Source organism: Echinops telfairi, unplaced genomic scaffold (genome assembly GCF_000313985.2).
Source record: "Echinops telfairi isolate 266 unplaced genomic scaffold, ASM31398v2 ScPeMD7_2291;HRSCAF=2852, whole genome shotgun sequence".
In the NCBI taxonomy this organism is placed as follows: domain Eukaryota; kingdom Metazoa; phylum Chordata; class Mammalia; order Afrosoricida; family Tenrecidae; genus Echinops; species Echinops telfairi.
Window position 1 is genome coordinate 22118594 of NW_022106189.1, and position 17097 is coordinate 22135690.

The window sequence follows — 17097 nt, forward strand, 5'->3', positions numbered from 1 at the left end:
CCTGTATTTTTCTCTCTAAGCTGCGATCATAATATGATTTATTTTCTAAGATAAATATTTAAGATTTTCTAAGGTAAATATCCTGAAATTCATGAGATACCTTGATGTTCTATCATCTTACTCTTCGCGTCTACCTTCTTTGCTATGTCCTCCTTCTGCCTCTATCCTATATTGGCCATGTGCTGTTGGATCGGTGGCATCCAGAATGGAAGTTCAAGACCAAAACTCTCATCATCTTGGTGTAAAGTGAGACTCCAAAGTACAACCCTCAGGTGTTAAGAATGAAAAACAAAGACTCTTTGCATTTTGTATATGGATTGAAGGGGAGAGAAACCTTTTAGAGCCACTTTGTCTGTGCAATATTAGCATTTATTCGATTCTGACCTTTGAGCAATGAGAGGCAGCTTTTGTAAGTTTCCTTCTTACCGCTGATTTTCCAGGCATGAAGGTGCCAGCAGGGACTGGCAAGTAACACTGCCAGGCTTCCCCCGTTCCCTTCACGGGCCCTGACACCTCATGAAGCACTGGCCTGATCGATTCTTTCCCACCTAGTAAGGAAGGAGCCCACAGAGCCTGACTCAGCAAGACGTCCCAGAGACTCCAAATGAGTATCGAGTGGCTCCCTACAAACTCACTAGTCTTGTGAGCTGTAACCTGAATCAAAAGTTCTGAGCTGTTTGATTATAAGAGAGAGAGAAAAAAGGATCTTTTAACCTTTGTGTTTATAACTTTTTATTGTGACGTGAGTGAAGGTTCATCAAGCAGATCACCAGTTGTACCGTCCACCGTCTGTACACACCTTGTTCTGTCTCCTTCACGGCCATCCCCTTCATGCGACATCATTGATCTCACTTCCTCCTCTGTTTCCTGTTTCCACTCCTTCTTTCCTGCCTGTGTTAGTCTGTGTAGACTGGAGAAACAAATCCACAGACACGCATATGTGTATGAGAGAGCTTTATATATAGGGGAAGTGCACATTCAGAAAGCATCCCAACCCAGTGCAGTCCAAGCCCATAAATCCGACAGCCCATATGTCCGACACCGATCTACAAAGTCCTCCTCAAATTCACAAAACAGACACAATGATGCCGAATGCAGGAGGACCACAGGCCAGTGGGTAGAAAGTCTTCGAATCCAGTGGTGGTGTAAGCATCTCAGTGCTGGCAGGGGTCTCCACGTGACTTCTCTAGTACCCAGGGCTCCATCAAGGTACATCCATGTGGCTTCTCCTCAGGGATGTTTCCCAGGAAGTGAGCCTTGTCAGCTAAGGTAGCTGCACACTGGTCTATCAGAGAACAAGAGACCAGAAAACTGGAAAGGCGAGGCCCTGCCGAGCCATTTATGGCTCCGCCCTTCAATTAATCCTATATATGTTTTATCTGCCAGGTTCGCAGAATAAACCTTAACTATCTCACTGACCATGTGTAGTATGCAAGGTTTTTTTTTAGCTATTTCTATCACTGAGTAATATTTTATTTTATTATATATACATACATACTATGTTTAAAATCCATCTCAGTTGATGAACATTTAGAATGTTTCCATATTTGGGTTACTACAACTAATACTGCAGGGAATAAAGGCTCCTGGGATACATGGAAATTTGATGTTTACATTGGTGAGAAACTGGCAAATTATTTTCCACAGTGGCTGTACCACTTTATCTTCTTACTAGCAGTGGCTGCTGCTATTGTTAAGTGCTGCCAAATCATTTCTGACTCACGGAGATCCAGCAGACGACAGACTAAAGCACTGCCACATCTTGTACTATCCTCACAACTAGCGCTATGTTTGAGCCCCTTGTTGACAGCCACTATGTCAATCTACCCCATTGAGAGTCTCCCTCTTTTCCTCTTTACTAAACATGATGTGCTTGTCCAAGGACATTTCTTAACAAAATGTCCCAAGTGAGACAAAGTACTGCTATTCTCACTTAAAATTTTTTTCATCTTTAAGAAAACATTTATTATAGGCTTAAACAAGACAAAGGGAAGACAATGACAAAAACAATATCCAGGTAGGGGAGACCATTTGCATGGAGTCAGAATGGTGTCCAAGAGTTTGCTGATATACGAAACGGAGGTCAGGGAAAACTGGCGCACACACATGATATGTGGAAAATCAAAATATCATAGTTACAGGTGGGGTGAACAAGGCAAGAATGGGGCCATGGTTGGGATACATACCTCGTGGTAGACAAAGGAGCTGATAAGATTGGCCCAAGGGCCTCCCTAAGGCAGTCAGGACATGACTCATATCTATGTAACACCTCCTGTATGATGACTTACATCAAGGACAAACCCAGACAAGCCCCCAAAGGAGACTGCCCCTCCCCAGGATTATCAGGTGGGTGGAGATAATGCCCTCTCTCTCTGAGGACAAGATTATTCATATCCCTGATTGATGTTCAAAGGGAATCCAATAGAGACTTTCTCCACATGATTTTGGGTTTTCACTGGCATTCATAGCCTTCTGCATAGTATTTAAGTGCTAGTATATTTCCCTCGTCTGATCATGAATTTTACTATAGATAATCGTTAAATCATACAGGATGGTGTGCTTCTTCTGTGCAGACTTAGCTAGGACCTCACTCAGATGGCTGACTTTCCTTACTACTAAGGAGCATTCTGGTAGACTTCTCTTAAGCTAGAGTTGCTTTCTCTGGTAGTCAATAACATGTTCAGTCTTCCTTTCAAACACCATAGTTCAAATACATAAATTCTTTGATCTTCCATTTTCATTGTCCAGTTTATGCATGTATGTAAGACCGTTGACAATACCCTAGCTGGTCAGGTACGCCTTAATCCTTAAATTGACATGTCTTTTAAATACTTTTAAATGCTTTGCCCTTAAAAAAACAACAACAAACAACTTCTAAACTCCCTGCCATGGAGTCAGTTCTGACCCAGGGCGATCCTCTAGGAGCGGGTCGAACTGCTCCTGCCTGTTTCCCAAACGGTAACTCTTTATGGGAGTTGAGCATCTTCTCTTGTTCCTGCAGAGCAGCTGGTGTGCTCAAACTGCTGACCTTGTGATTAGCGGTCCAGTATGGTCTTGGTCTATTTAATTCCGAAATTGAACTTCAGGCCATCTACTTCTATGTCTTCAGTTTAAGCCCCTTATTCCATAGCTGCTGCTCTGCAAAATTTATTTGTATGAATTTGTGTTTATTTACTTAGTGCCTTTATTTCTGTTTTCTTTACTATCTCTTCATCTGCTGAGCATAGAGGTTTATAGTTCTTGTTTTATCTCGTACATGTAAACCCTGGACCAAGGTATCTCTCATTGTAATAATTACATGATATATTGGGGGGAGGGTGGTGGTTAAAAAGTTAGGGGACAATGGAATTAAAAGATAATAGATTTTTCCATATGTATATATATAAATTTTTCACATACATATTTCTGTTATGGAACTGAATTTGTTCCAAATTGGTGTCTGAACATTGAGAAGTTAAAGAACTGAATATATTTTTCCCATAAAAAATAATGGAAAACCAAATTATTGGTTCCGAGACCCCCAAATTACACTTACAAATCCATTTTCCAGGACTTTAAGTCATTACGGAGGCTTTTAGCCTTCATCAAGTTATTTCTGATTTCTCCAAATCAACAGTAACTTTTCAACCCCTTCCACGGTCTGGGTTCTTGTTTCATGGTTAGTGATTTCACACCTTCCTCTACATTAGCCCCTTCACATTGTTTTTTTTTCTATGGTGATAATATCAACTTTGTCACGTTGTATTCAGCCGCCAAATCAGACAAGCGACCGTTTGATTCAACTATTGCAATGATTTCTTTCTTTAACTCTGATCATGGTTCTCATTCGTTTTCTCTTAATCTTACTGCTTGTATCACTAACTTTATTTGGAGCCAACGTTATGATATTTTATGCAAAAAAGTGCAAAAAACCCACAATGGTGAATGTTTTAATGCATTCACACAAGGACTACATGTTGTCTGAGCAAGAGCGGTGCTTATATTAAAACACCACCTCTTTGTGCCAGAGGTGAGGCCAGATGAGTAACTTACTCTTGGTTTGTGCAAGGAAAATTTTCATTTCTACTGTTAAGCACAGTTACGGACATCTAGTAGATTTTTTTTCAGACTTTGATGTTTGAGTAGTGGAAAATTCGAGCTACAACTGAGTGTGTGTATCACTCTGTGTATGTTTGTGTGTGTGTAAATTTCAGGTATACATTGCCACATTTAATACTTAAACAACCTTGCAAGTTAGGTAGGTCAAATGCACTTTACAGATAAGGAAGCTTGACAGAGGAATAAGACAGCAGCAATATACGTAGTTTATAATAGCACAATTGGGAGCCAGATCGTCAGGGTTTAAATCCAGGCTCTGCCATTTAGTGGCTCTGAGACCATAAACTAGGTAGCATCTTTGAGTCCCAGTTTTCTTATCCAGAACCTTGTGATGGTTAGGTGCCAGAGAGTGACCTTATGTGCAAAAGAATGAAACACTTCCTGGGCCAGCACCATGCTCACGATTGTTCTGTGTTTCAGCCCATTGTTGCAACCATGGTGTCAATCCATCCTGTGAAGGGCCTTTCTCTTTGTCACCATGCCTCTATCTTTCCAAGCACCATGCCCTTCTCCAGGGACTGCTCTATCCTGACAACATGTCCAAAGTAGATGAGATGAAGTCTTGCCATCCTTGCTTCTGAGAAGTGTTCTGGCTGTACTTTCTCCAAGCCAGATTTGTGTTCTTTGGGCAGTCCGTGGGACTTTCAGTGTTCTTTGCCAGTATCATAATTCAAAAGCATCGAATTTTTTTGGTCTTCCTTATACAATGTTCAACTTTCACATGTATTTGAAAAATTGAAAGTTATGGGTACCTTAGTCCTCAAAATGCCATACTTGCTTTTCAATACTCTAAAAAGGTCTTGTGCAGGTGATTTACCTAATGCAATGCATCAGATGATCTCTTGCCCTCTGCTTCCATGAACATTGATTATGAACTCCAGCAAGACAGAATCCTTGACAACTTCAATCTTGTCTCCATTCATCATGATGTTATTTTTTGGTCCATTGGTGAAGAGATGAGTCTTCTTTACATCGAGCCATAATCCATACAGAGCGCCGCCGTCCTTGATCTTCATCAGCCAGTGCACCAGGTCCTCCTCACGTCAGCAAGCAATGTTGTGCCCTTTGCATATTGAAGTTGTTAATAAGCCTTACTCTAATCTTGATCCTGCAGTCTTCTGATAATCCAGCTTCTCTAATTATTTGCTAGGCATATAGATTGAACAAGTGTGGTGAGTGGATACAACTCTGATGCTCACCTTTGCCATTTTAAACCACGCAGTATTCCCTGGTTCTGTTCACACAACTGCGTTTGATCCATATACAAGTTCCCCAAGAGCACAATGAAGCGTGCTGGAGGTCCCATTCTTCTCAAGGCTATGCATTGGTGGTTATGATCTTCGCACAGCCAATAAACCACGAGGAGAACCTTTCTGGTGCTCTCTGCTTTGAGCCAAGGTCTGTCTGACATCAGCAATGAGATCCCCTGTTCCATGTCCTCTTCTGAGTCTGACCTCAACCTCTGGAAGCTCCCGATCTGTGTACCTGCTGGTGTTTGACCAACCGGTGTCATCACTTTCAGCATCACAGCAACACCCAAGCCACCACAATATGACAAAGTGACTGACAAGTGGTAGATTCTATTGATAATATCATTAATTTAGCCAATGACATAGCATTTTAAATACTCTGGAGAAAAGGAAAGTGCCCATGTCTAAGACAGCTTTTTTGATTCAAATTCATGAATTGTTGACATGTCCAGATTACAAAATTAAGTGACTAGGCCCTCTGTACGCACAAAATGAGGGTGGGAGATAGGACAAAACTTGCAATGATGCTCTTTCTACGTGAAGGTGATTGATCACGTTCTCATTAATATGTATGATGCATATATTATAATAATTCCATCAGACGGAAGAGTTTGGGAGCCTCGGTGGCATGGTGGGGTAAGCCTTAGACTGCGACCCACAGGTTCGGCTGTTGGCACCCCCACCTGCTCTTTCAGTAGTCAGCGTTCTCAATGATTTATAGTCCTGGCAATTCCAGAGAGCAGTTTTACTCTGTCCTATGGGGTCACTATGAGTTGGAATCGACGCCTGGGTCCAGTAGTGGAGGACATCTTTCTTCGATACCCAGCATGGTTCTGTTTCACATGTTTTCTCATAACAACTTATGTCTCAATCTCCGAGCACTTTTAAAACATCACACTTTTACTTTGAGGTATTTTCATTGCATTTCTGTGGACTATTTAAATCTTTTTTAAGTTTCTCATAAATTGAGGCAATCCTACAGCTCCAAATAGAAGGAGAAAGTCTAGCCCAGTGGGGGAGGCATTAAACCTCTTTGCAAGTCAGCAAAGGCAAAAAGTGACAGCCTGGCAGCAATTTTAAATTACTCTGAGACCACAACTGCCAATTAAAATAGACTTTCATGGTAACAGATGAACATCTGGTAACTTCCATTTAGAAAGAAAAATTAAAAGAGTTTACATTTCTTAGTAATAAAAATCTTATATATAAGCCTACAATATTTTAGTTTGGGGCTTTGCTTAAATTGTATATTCTTTCATTATCTTTCCAATGGTACAATGTTTCCCTTTAACTTTTTTTTTTAAATAGCCACAAATGTTCATAACAAAACAAGCCAGGCACAAGTCAGAATCCATGATTCATTCATAGTAATTCTACAAGCTACACATTATCCTTCTCTCATCTCCTGCAAAAATAGATTTGGGGGAGATTATTCTAAAGATGCTATTTTGATGAAATGTATGTGATCTGAATTTTGCAAAAGCATCCTTGGAAAAGGATTCTCAGATGATGAGAAAAAGACAGGAAGCAAAAGGGGCACACATACAATCGAGATTCCTTGTGACCAAAGCTTGATCTTCTCTCATTTAAGACACACATTGGTTTGTGTCAGGAAGCAGCCCTGGTGGTACAACAGCTAAGAGCTCAGCTACAAACTGGAAGGTTGCTGGTTTGAGTCCACCCAGCAGGACTGTGGGAGAAAGTGTTGGTTCTCAGCTCCTGCAAAGATGGCAGCCCAGAAATCATGTGAGGCCGTTCTGTTCTGTCCTCTGGTGGCACTGGGAGCTGGAATAAGCTGGATGGCACACAACAACATTTCCTGCATGTAGCCAGTTTGTAAACATGTGGAAATGTAGATTCTGGAATAAATTTTACTTTATTCAAGGAAACCAAGCATTATCAATCCCTCTGCTACATTTACTTCCAGCAAGACCCACATATGCTTCCTTACTAGCAATTATAAAAGAATCATAACTTCTTATTGTCATAGCTGTTGAAAATAACAAAAATTTAAGTGAATTAGAAGATGTGGTTTATTCTGAGCATTTTGAGGAACCATTTTGATTGCAGGAAAAAAAAAGACTCTAAGTACAGTGAGTACAATGAGGCAAGACCATGATTCCCAGTAGCTTCCATTTTGTGATCCAATGTGAATAGGCAATCATTTGAAAAGTTCTTTTTCTTTGGGGTGAGGTGGTGGGCACATCCTAAATACATCCCCCATACATGGATGTTCTGCCAGAACTCACTCTTTTTCTTTAGATCCTGTATTTGACATGCCATCCTCTGACCTCTGGCTCTTGGGATGTGAGCCAGCCACCAGCAGCCTGCTGTCTGACTTGCCAATTTTATTTGTCATACTGAAACCACAAGAGTTAAGGGAAACTGGCCTGCACATCTCCATGCATCACATTCTTGAAAGAAATCTCACTAAATCTTGATAAGCAGCCATGGTGGCACTGTGTGTTAGGCATTGAACTACTAAATGCAGAGGTTAACAGTTCTATTCCAGCAGCCACTCCTTGGAAGGAAGATTAGGCTATCTGTCCCCAGAAAGATCTACAGTCTCAAAAACTCTGTGTGGGCTAACTATGTGTGGGAATAAATTAGATCACAAGGGTTTTGTTTTTATTTTTAGCTTATATATTATTATATATGCACTTCACTGATTTTGTTCCTCTAAAGAACCCAGCCTAATACAGAGAATTATAAAAGATCAATTATAAAATAAAATGATAGAAGATCAACAATGACTTACCTTAACATGATAGACACAACATGATGGAATCCTGTCCTTACTCTTTTACTGAAATCTGCTGAGTCCATGTCAGAAGGTGATCTCTTACATTTTACCAAAAGCCATGTTTTTGAAATTCACACTTGACAGAAAAGAAAAAATTGGGGTGAAAGAAAAGACACTAGTGAGATATCAATCCTTAGAGTAGAACTTCTGTGCAATCAATATTTGGTTTCATGGAGAAGAAAATCCCCAAAGCCAAACAAGATCTCCTTTCCTCTCTTTGTTCCTGGATGAGTTTTGATATATTTATTTCTGTCTTCTATACAGTACAGGATTCAGAAGAGGATGTAGAACTAGGGATATCATTATTGATGGCAGATTGATCGTGGCTCAAAGCAGAGAATACCAGAAAGATGTTTACTTGTGTTTTATTGACTATGCAAAGACAATTGACTGTGTGAACCATAAAAACCTTTGGATAACCTGGAGAAGAATGACAATTCCAGGACACTTCATTATGCTCATGAGGAACTCATATCTAGATCCAGAGGCAATTGTGCAAACTGAACAAGCGCATACTGCATGGTGTAAAATCAGGAAAGGTGTGCATTATGGTTGTATCTTCTCGCCATACTTGTTAAAGCTGTATGTTTTGCATTTAATGAAAGATGCTGGATTATATTAAGAAGAATACGACATGAGGATTGGAGGAAGGCGTATTAATAACCCGTGATATGCAGATGATACATGGCTTGCTGAAAATGAGGAAGAACTGAAACACTGGCTAATGAAGATCAAAGATGGCAGCCTCACTATGGATTATGGCTCCATGTACAGAAGAGCAAAATCCTCACAAGTAGACCAGTGGGTCACATCATGATAAATGGAGAAAAGGTGGAAATTGCCAAAGATTTTGTCTTGTTTACATCCACACTCAATGCTCATGGAAGCAGCAGTCAAGAGACCAAAGGACGTATTGCATTAGGTAAATCTGCTGCACAAGAACTTTTTATGTTGAAAACCAAGGGTGTTACTTTGAGGACTAAGATGCACCCAACGCAATGATATTTTCCACTGCCATTTCCACGTGAGAGTTGGACACGGAATAAGGAAGACTAAAGAAGAATGGGTGCATTTGAATTGTGGAGCTGGAGAAGAATATTGACAGTACCATGGACTGCCAAAAGGACAAATCAATCTGTCTTGGGAGAAGTAAGGCCAGAGTGCTCCTTGGAGGCAAGGATGGCAAGACTTCCCCTTATATATTTTGGACATGTTGTCAGGAAAGACCAGTCCCTGGGGAAGGGCATCATGCTTGGTAAAGCGGAGGGGTAGAGAAGGCGAGGAAGGCCCTCAATGAGAGAACTGAGGCAGTGGCTGCAACAATGAGCTCAGTCATAGGAACAATTGTGAGGATGGCGGCGCTGGACCATGCACAGTTTTATTCTACCGTGCATAGGGTCGCTATGGGTCAAAGCTGATTCTATGGCACCCTAACAACAACATTCATGACCAAAATTAGGACTTCAGGCCCCAAACACAAAACCATTACGGTCACACCATTTTCAACTCATATTGCCCTTATAGGACAGAGTAGAGTAGTCTAAGGCCTTAAGTTTTTTTAGAAAACCAACTGCCATTTCTTTCTCCTGCAGAGTGGCTGCTGGACTCAAACTGCCTACGTTTCAGTTAGCAGCCAGCCGCTTAACGAAGGAGCCTCCAGAGCTCCTTACCAAACACAGGCGGGCGTCAAGTAAACTGTGGGTAACTGAGTGAGGAAATGCGATCATAAGGATCCAACAGAACATGATCAAGAAGTGCATCTCAGTCATTGCTGCCAATTAATCACTCGTCAATCATTTTTTTATTTAAAACACTAATCTCAATTTCTCTTCATGCTCAAACCCTGTTTTTTCTCTTTTTCCATTTATTTTTTAAAAAGTCAGTGTGTTAGCTGGATAAGGTCAACAGGATCAATGGGATGCATTTTCCACATGTCACTGCTCAAGTTGATTCTGACTCTGAGGTACCCTTTCAGGCAGCATAGAACTGCCTCTGGACCTTACTGAGTCTGTAACTCGTTATGGGGGTAGAAAACTTCATAATCTCCGGAGGAGCAGCCGATGGTTTTGAACTGCTGACCTTGTGGTTAGCAGCCTAACATTCAACCCAAGCCCTGGTGGTGTAGTGGGTTACGACCCAAGGGAAAAAGAAGAGTCTCTCTACTCCTGTAAAGAGTTATGTTCCCAGAAACTCACAGGGGCAGTTCTACCTTGTCCTAGAGGGTGCTGAGACAGAAATTACTCCATGTCAATGAGTCTGGTTATTTGCTTTTTATTCTCCGCATTCTTCCATGGCATACAGAGGTACAGAGTGCACATCAAAGAAAGCTAAGCATGCCTGTCTTAGAGAGAAGCTGTACCGTCCACCCACCTCCTTCACGTATCATCTAGTCGAAACAGCTTTGGGTGCTATTTCCTTATGAAGCAGACTGTCCATATGTCTGCATTTTGCTCCATAGGTTTAGGCTTTATTCACACTGCTTGCTTAGAGCCTGTGGTGAGGAGAGGGGATACGGTCTGTGAATCAGCAGGAAAAGCAGCCAAGAAACATGGACAGTTGTGTGATGTGAAATTCCTTGCGGCTGGCGTGGATTATTTAGTCTGGGAGATAAATGATCATAACCAGGATTTTTCATGTGGTGATATTAACATGTGGAAAGAATAGGTAATTTTTCAACACCTAATTATCTCAAAAGTCTGTCCTTTAAACAAATCTCTAGGCATAATTAGAGATAATTTACTTCCTTCTATTTCGCCATTAAAAAAATATTGCCAGCGAGTGATTTCTGAGTCATGGTAACCCCATGGGTTTCAGAGTAGAACTGGTCTCCATTGTGTTATCGATGACTGATCATCAGGCCTTTCTTCTAGGGCAGTGGTTCTCAACCTGTGGGTCAAGACCCCTTGGCAAGGAGGCTCGAATGATCCTTTCATAGGGGTCACCTGATTCATAACAGTAGCAAAATGACAGTTATGAAGTAGCAACGAAAATAATTTTATGGCTGGGGGGGTCACCACAACATGAGGAACTGTATTAAAGGGTCTCATTAGGAAGCATGAGAACCACAGTTCTAAGGTGTCTCTGGGTGAACTTGCAGTATCAAGCCTTTGGCTGGCATTGAACCTCCTTTGGTCACACAAAGGAGGGAAGGAGAATTGTTATTCTTAGCATCAGCTCCCCACATCTGATTCCTACGAGGCTGAAATCAGACATACCTCCAACCTCCAAACCAGTCTTCCACTCACCATTCCTCCCTGAGCATTGTACTTCTCAGTTGGGTTTGATAACGCATCACAATGACCACGCAGAACTCACAGATGATACTCATGACCTCAGAGTTTATTAGCTATGTTAACAGGTTACATTTGGGGTTAGATCTGCTCAGGATGCTAAAATGTTCACTGGTTCATTACAGACAAGGCCTCTCTCTGTCTCAGCCTCTTGGCCATGGCCACTCTCCTGCATGGACAATGTTACGAAGACCGTTCAGCTTTGCTTATAAGTGACCAAAGGGCATGCACATCCCCATAAGCCTCAGCCTGAACAATCTCAGTTCTGAATTTGTGGACCAGCAAACTTGACTCCCCCAATGAAGAGCCTGGAGGAACTCTACTCCATAAGCCAGTCTCCTGCCCTAAGGCACTTAACTTTACTTGCTCTCGGGGCTGGAAGTCCACTACTCTGTCTCATACTCCAGCTCTTGATTCTCCTACTGCTGCCCCTACTGCCAGACCCTCTGCCACAGCTGATGCCTGGAGTAAGGAGATTCAGTGTATAGGGATCTTAGGGTTCAAAGGACATACTCCTGCCTTTTCTCTTCTGAGATGGCTCATTATATGCCCAGCAGGATGGCGATCACAAATAACCCTGTTAATAATTACTCACAACTGAATCCTATCAGTATTTTCTCACTTGCTCTTACCCAGTCCCCGTAAGCAAAAAGTCATTTGGTGGGAATAGTAAAGACCACGGCTAGAAAGGTCATATGAAATAGTTCACTGTACTGGAACAGCAGAGCTCATTAATTATTCGCATTATAGGGACTATATCTTATTTTCTTTATATCAAATCTCATAACCTAATCCATTCATGTCTTTGGGCATGCTGTCAGAAGAGCGCAGTCCTGGAAGGTGGACATTGAGCTGGGTAGTAGCAGGGCAGCAAGATGGCTTGACACAGTAGCTGCTTCAATAGGCTCCAACATGAGAACAGTTCTTAGGGTGGCACAGGACCGGGCAGTGTTTCCTTCTGTTGTCCACAGGGTCACTATGAGATGGAACTGACTCGGTGGCACCTGGCAGCAACGATCCATTCATGCCGGTTACATGAATGAGGGAAGAAATGTGCCCAGGACTTCTCTAACCTGTTCTATCCTTACTTTTCCATCATCTACTTTAAGAAGTATGATGGCGAAAAATGTAGACCTGTAGTAGGGAAATTTATGGTCAACCGTTGCAAATGCTTCCATTTAATAATCAAGAAAGCCGAAGGTAAGCAACTTCCCTAGTGTCACACAGCTATAAGAAAATGCAATTACTTTTGAGTTGCCGTTGAGCTGATTTTAACATATAGTGACCCAAAACAGATTAGAACTGCCCCAGGGGGTTCCAACAGTGTAAATTCTCATGAGAGTGCACAGACACATCTTTGTCGTGAGGAGGACCGGCTGGGTTTGGACACTGTGCTCTTAGCTAGAAGCTGGGCACTTTAACTATTGCACAGCCAGCTAATAAGTGGCAGAGACAAGATTCTAGCTACTATAATTTTCTTGTTCATAATCGGAGTCACTAATGGAAGATACTATGTTATCTACTTATTTCTACAAGGAGCTCTGGTGGTGCAATGGTTAAGCATGTGGCTGCAAACCCAAAGAGTTCAAATGCACCAAGAGAGATCAAGGGATCAGCTCCAGAAAGACGATGGTGCTGGAGCTGTTCTATGTCCTCCAGGGTCTTTCTGAGCTGTGATCCACTGATGTGACACAGCAATAATAACTGCACAGTCAACCTCAGAGAACACACCTATTGGTTACCATATAAGATAAGCACGAAGGTAATTTATTATATCCTACTCATTGGTGTGTTCCTAATAGGACACTAGGGTGTGCTAGCAATATTTACATAGAATATTTATTCATCAGAGAGGATAACAAGTAAACCAAACCCCTTTGTTTTAACCCAGATGGAAATAATGTTCTCAAGAGATCAAGTGGCTCTCGCAAGTGATACTAGAAATAGAAATAGAATCAGACGTCTGTTCCCAGGTCTGGTCTTCATTTTGCTGCACTATCCTACCTCTCATAATTAATTGCTACTGCTATTATTATCGAGTTAACATCAAATAGCTTTGATTTAATAACCCAGCAGAGTTTTAATAGCATCTTATGTGCCAGATCTTGATATTGTGTCTTGAAGTCCAGCAGTAAAGACATGTTTCAAGTCATATTTAACAGAGTCCCTTAAATAAGAGAGGTCAGCCGTGTAAGTTGGGCAAAACATACACACACACATCCCCCAGTGTTCAATGAAAAATCCCCAGTTATCTTTACACCCTTAGTTTCCTGTCCACTCCCCTCTTCTTTATTCTTTCTGGTCCCAGTGGTTAGGTTATGGAGCTGAGCTAATCCTGTTAGTTCGAGGATGACTTTTCTCACACTTGTGTGCCCCACAGCCCTTAGAAAGTCAAAAGGAATGACTGGGCATTGGATTCACCTTGCCAGAATGATGACAGAGAGAGGGAGGAAGAGAAAGGGAGCGTGGCTGCCCCACTGACCTGCTCTTTAACTTTTCCCTCTGGAAGTCGTCCTTCCCCCTGTCGGTGTCGGTCCAGGCGGGAGGCCTGGCTGACTCTGCCCTTGAGATACAAAGAGAGCAAAGTTGACGTCAACAGTTTCCTCCTGAGCAAACAGTCCACTAATTCCACAGCCAGACAGCTTGCAAAATTGCCTTTGTAGGACTGCTGAGCTCTCCTTTCCCGTCAAGTTCACTTTGTATTTATTCAGCAAAGATGCACCTAGCACAGAGTGCACCAGGACGCATGGTGTCAGTGTCACGGCGAGCCCACTTCATGGGGGATTAACTTCTCTGACCCGGCCATGATTTTCAGTCACTTGCAACCCTAGACTTTGGGCCACAGAGATACGCCTGTCCTTTTAAATCTTTTCCTTCCCAACAATAGTAGAGTGAGTTTGTTAAAGCACTGCTTCAAACAGTGCGCTGTCTCAAGCAGGTCTCTAACAATAAGTGTATGTCAAAAATGCACATGTTCCACATATACTCCCCAGAAATTTGAATTCTCTAGATCCCATGTGTGTCCCCAACAAAGAATTATTAAATGCGTGAGCATTAGTCTATTTGGTTTGCAGAATTTCTTAAATTACTCACTTGGTTTTTATTGAATGTCTACCATATTCTAAAACCAATGGATTTCCTTTGATCTTACACTAAGAAAAAAAAAAACATTTAATAGATTTTCAGGGCACCTAATAAACTGAACTATAACCAAAATGCTCCCAAGAAATGAGTATGGTGGAAGTTCAGCTTACTTTTTGGGGACAGACACATCATTAGGAAAACTAATCACCAGAAAATGTCTTATTGTTTGGTAGATGGTCAGCAGAGATGAGGGAAACCCACAGCATAAACAACAACAGGTGCAAACATATTGAAGTTGTTGCTCTCACTGCCATGGAGTCAAAGATGACTCAGAGCGATCCTGTAGCACAGAGTGGAACAGCTAATGATTGAAACATACATTCCAGAGCCTGGAGAATTTAAGTTAAATATGATTTTATAAATATCCAGTACTGGGCTTACATTGTTGTGTTTCCTCTTATCTTATGTTTTACAATACTATAGGACTATATTAATCTTTTTCCTTCCTTTTCTTATAAACTGCAGAATGCCAATTTAGGTGTGAACTTGGGTTACTTTATTGCATCCTTGGGATTGGTGTTATTACAAATGGGAGGGGAATATCTGTTGGTTGAGTTGTGCACTCAAATTTATAAGCATTACTCTTTGCCAGAATTTGTTATCTACTAATCACTCAAAGATGGAAAAGATGCCACCTTGGTTCCTTCCACATAGATTGGAAAACTGTCCCTTGAATTGTGATTAAACATTATTGTCTGTGATTTAAGGATTTCATGGTTATAATCAATGATCATGTAACATTTGCTTTAAAGTTCTTGGTACAGATATTGTGATAATCCATGAATTTCAAATTTCTTTAAAGGAAAATTCACATTCATTCTGATGCAAATGGTTTGTGAGCTTCTGACTTTTAGATGCATAGATGCTGTGAATGACCACTCATTCCTTTCTGAGTAACTGAAATGGGAATCGTATATTCCATCACAGCTCCATTAATCCTTATGCCAGAGTACTCAGTTTTTCCTCCTTCAGAGACCCTGGGCTATTCTTACCTCAATAAATGCAATATAAAGGTTAATAACTATATAAAACTCTTCAATTTCCAAAAGCCACTGTTATTGAGTTGATTATGACTCATAACAACAGTATGTAAGGTTTCTGAGACTGTAGATCTCTATGAGTCTCATGTTTATCTTGTAGAGCAGCTGGTGGTTTGAACTGCCAACCATGTTGTGGTCAGTACTCGAACACCTAACCCACAGGATGACAATCCTACCATATCATTTAAAGCAAAAAATACCTATATTTAAACTTCATGTCAAAGTGTCTTAAATCACTCATTCTGAACACACAATACCCCGTTTCCCCGAAAGTAAGATATCCCCCCAAAATAAGACCTACTTACAGTTTTGCCTCTCGCTGAAATATAAGGCATCCCCCTGAAAATAAGACCTCCCCCAAAATAAGGCCCCCCAAAGCTACCATAACTCTGGACTCTGGAACGTAGTGGCAGGCGCCGCCGCGCAGCTCACTGTTGGCTGCAGCGCAGCCAGAGATGACAGGCAGTGTGAGGTCTCTTTTAATAAAACAATAAACAATAAATGTGTACCGTATTCTTCTTCATGGAAAAATAATACATCCCCTGAAAATAAGACCTAGCGCATCTTTGGGAGCAAAAATTAATATAAGACACTGTCTTATTTTAAGGGAAACAGAGTAGACACTGATAATCATATATATGTGTATGTATATACATATATATACACACATACCTAAATGCACATGAAAAACTTGTTCATATGTTAATTTAAAAATCTCATTTTAAACATAATATTTCAAACTCAATATGTTAAAATGTACAAATAGAAGTCATGATGTTTCCCCCAAATTCCAAATTTCCTTCCATCTTAGCTTTCCCAGGAAATGGTCGCTTCATCTTCTAAGCTTTAACACCAGACTCCCACCTATTCTTATTTCCCACATCCAATCAAATCAGCAAATTTGTCTGGTGCTACCTCAAAAATAGATCTTGTCTATTCCTTCTCTCAAGTACCATAAGTACTATAATCCTGGCTATCACGTTTATTGGCTGGACCATTTTACTTCTTGCCTCAACCACCCAGTTAAATCAGAATAGCCAATGTCATCTTTTAAAACTTCAATATGCTACATTATTTCTCTAATTACTCCCTCCCCTGCTCTCTGATGATTTTCTAGTACATTGGAGAAAAATCTGAACTCTCTACACTGATTTACACAACCATGCTGGATGCTTCCTTCTGACTTCATCTCACATGATCTGTGTTAGGTTCAGATGCAGTGCTAAATATCCAATAAGGATTGTCTCCTTTAATCATCACAATCACCTTTGTAGTGACTGGCAGGGAAATTCTAGAGATAAGGACTTAATAAGATGAAACAACTTGCTGAAGTGTGCAAAGCTCAAGATCTCTGGAACTGAGAATCACACCCAGTCTTTTAAAGAATAACTAGCAGTTACATAGCATGTGGTATGTATCAGACATTGGGCTGAGTCTCTCTTCCATTCTCTCTCTCTCTCTCTCTCTCTCTC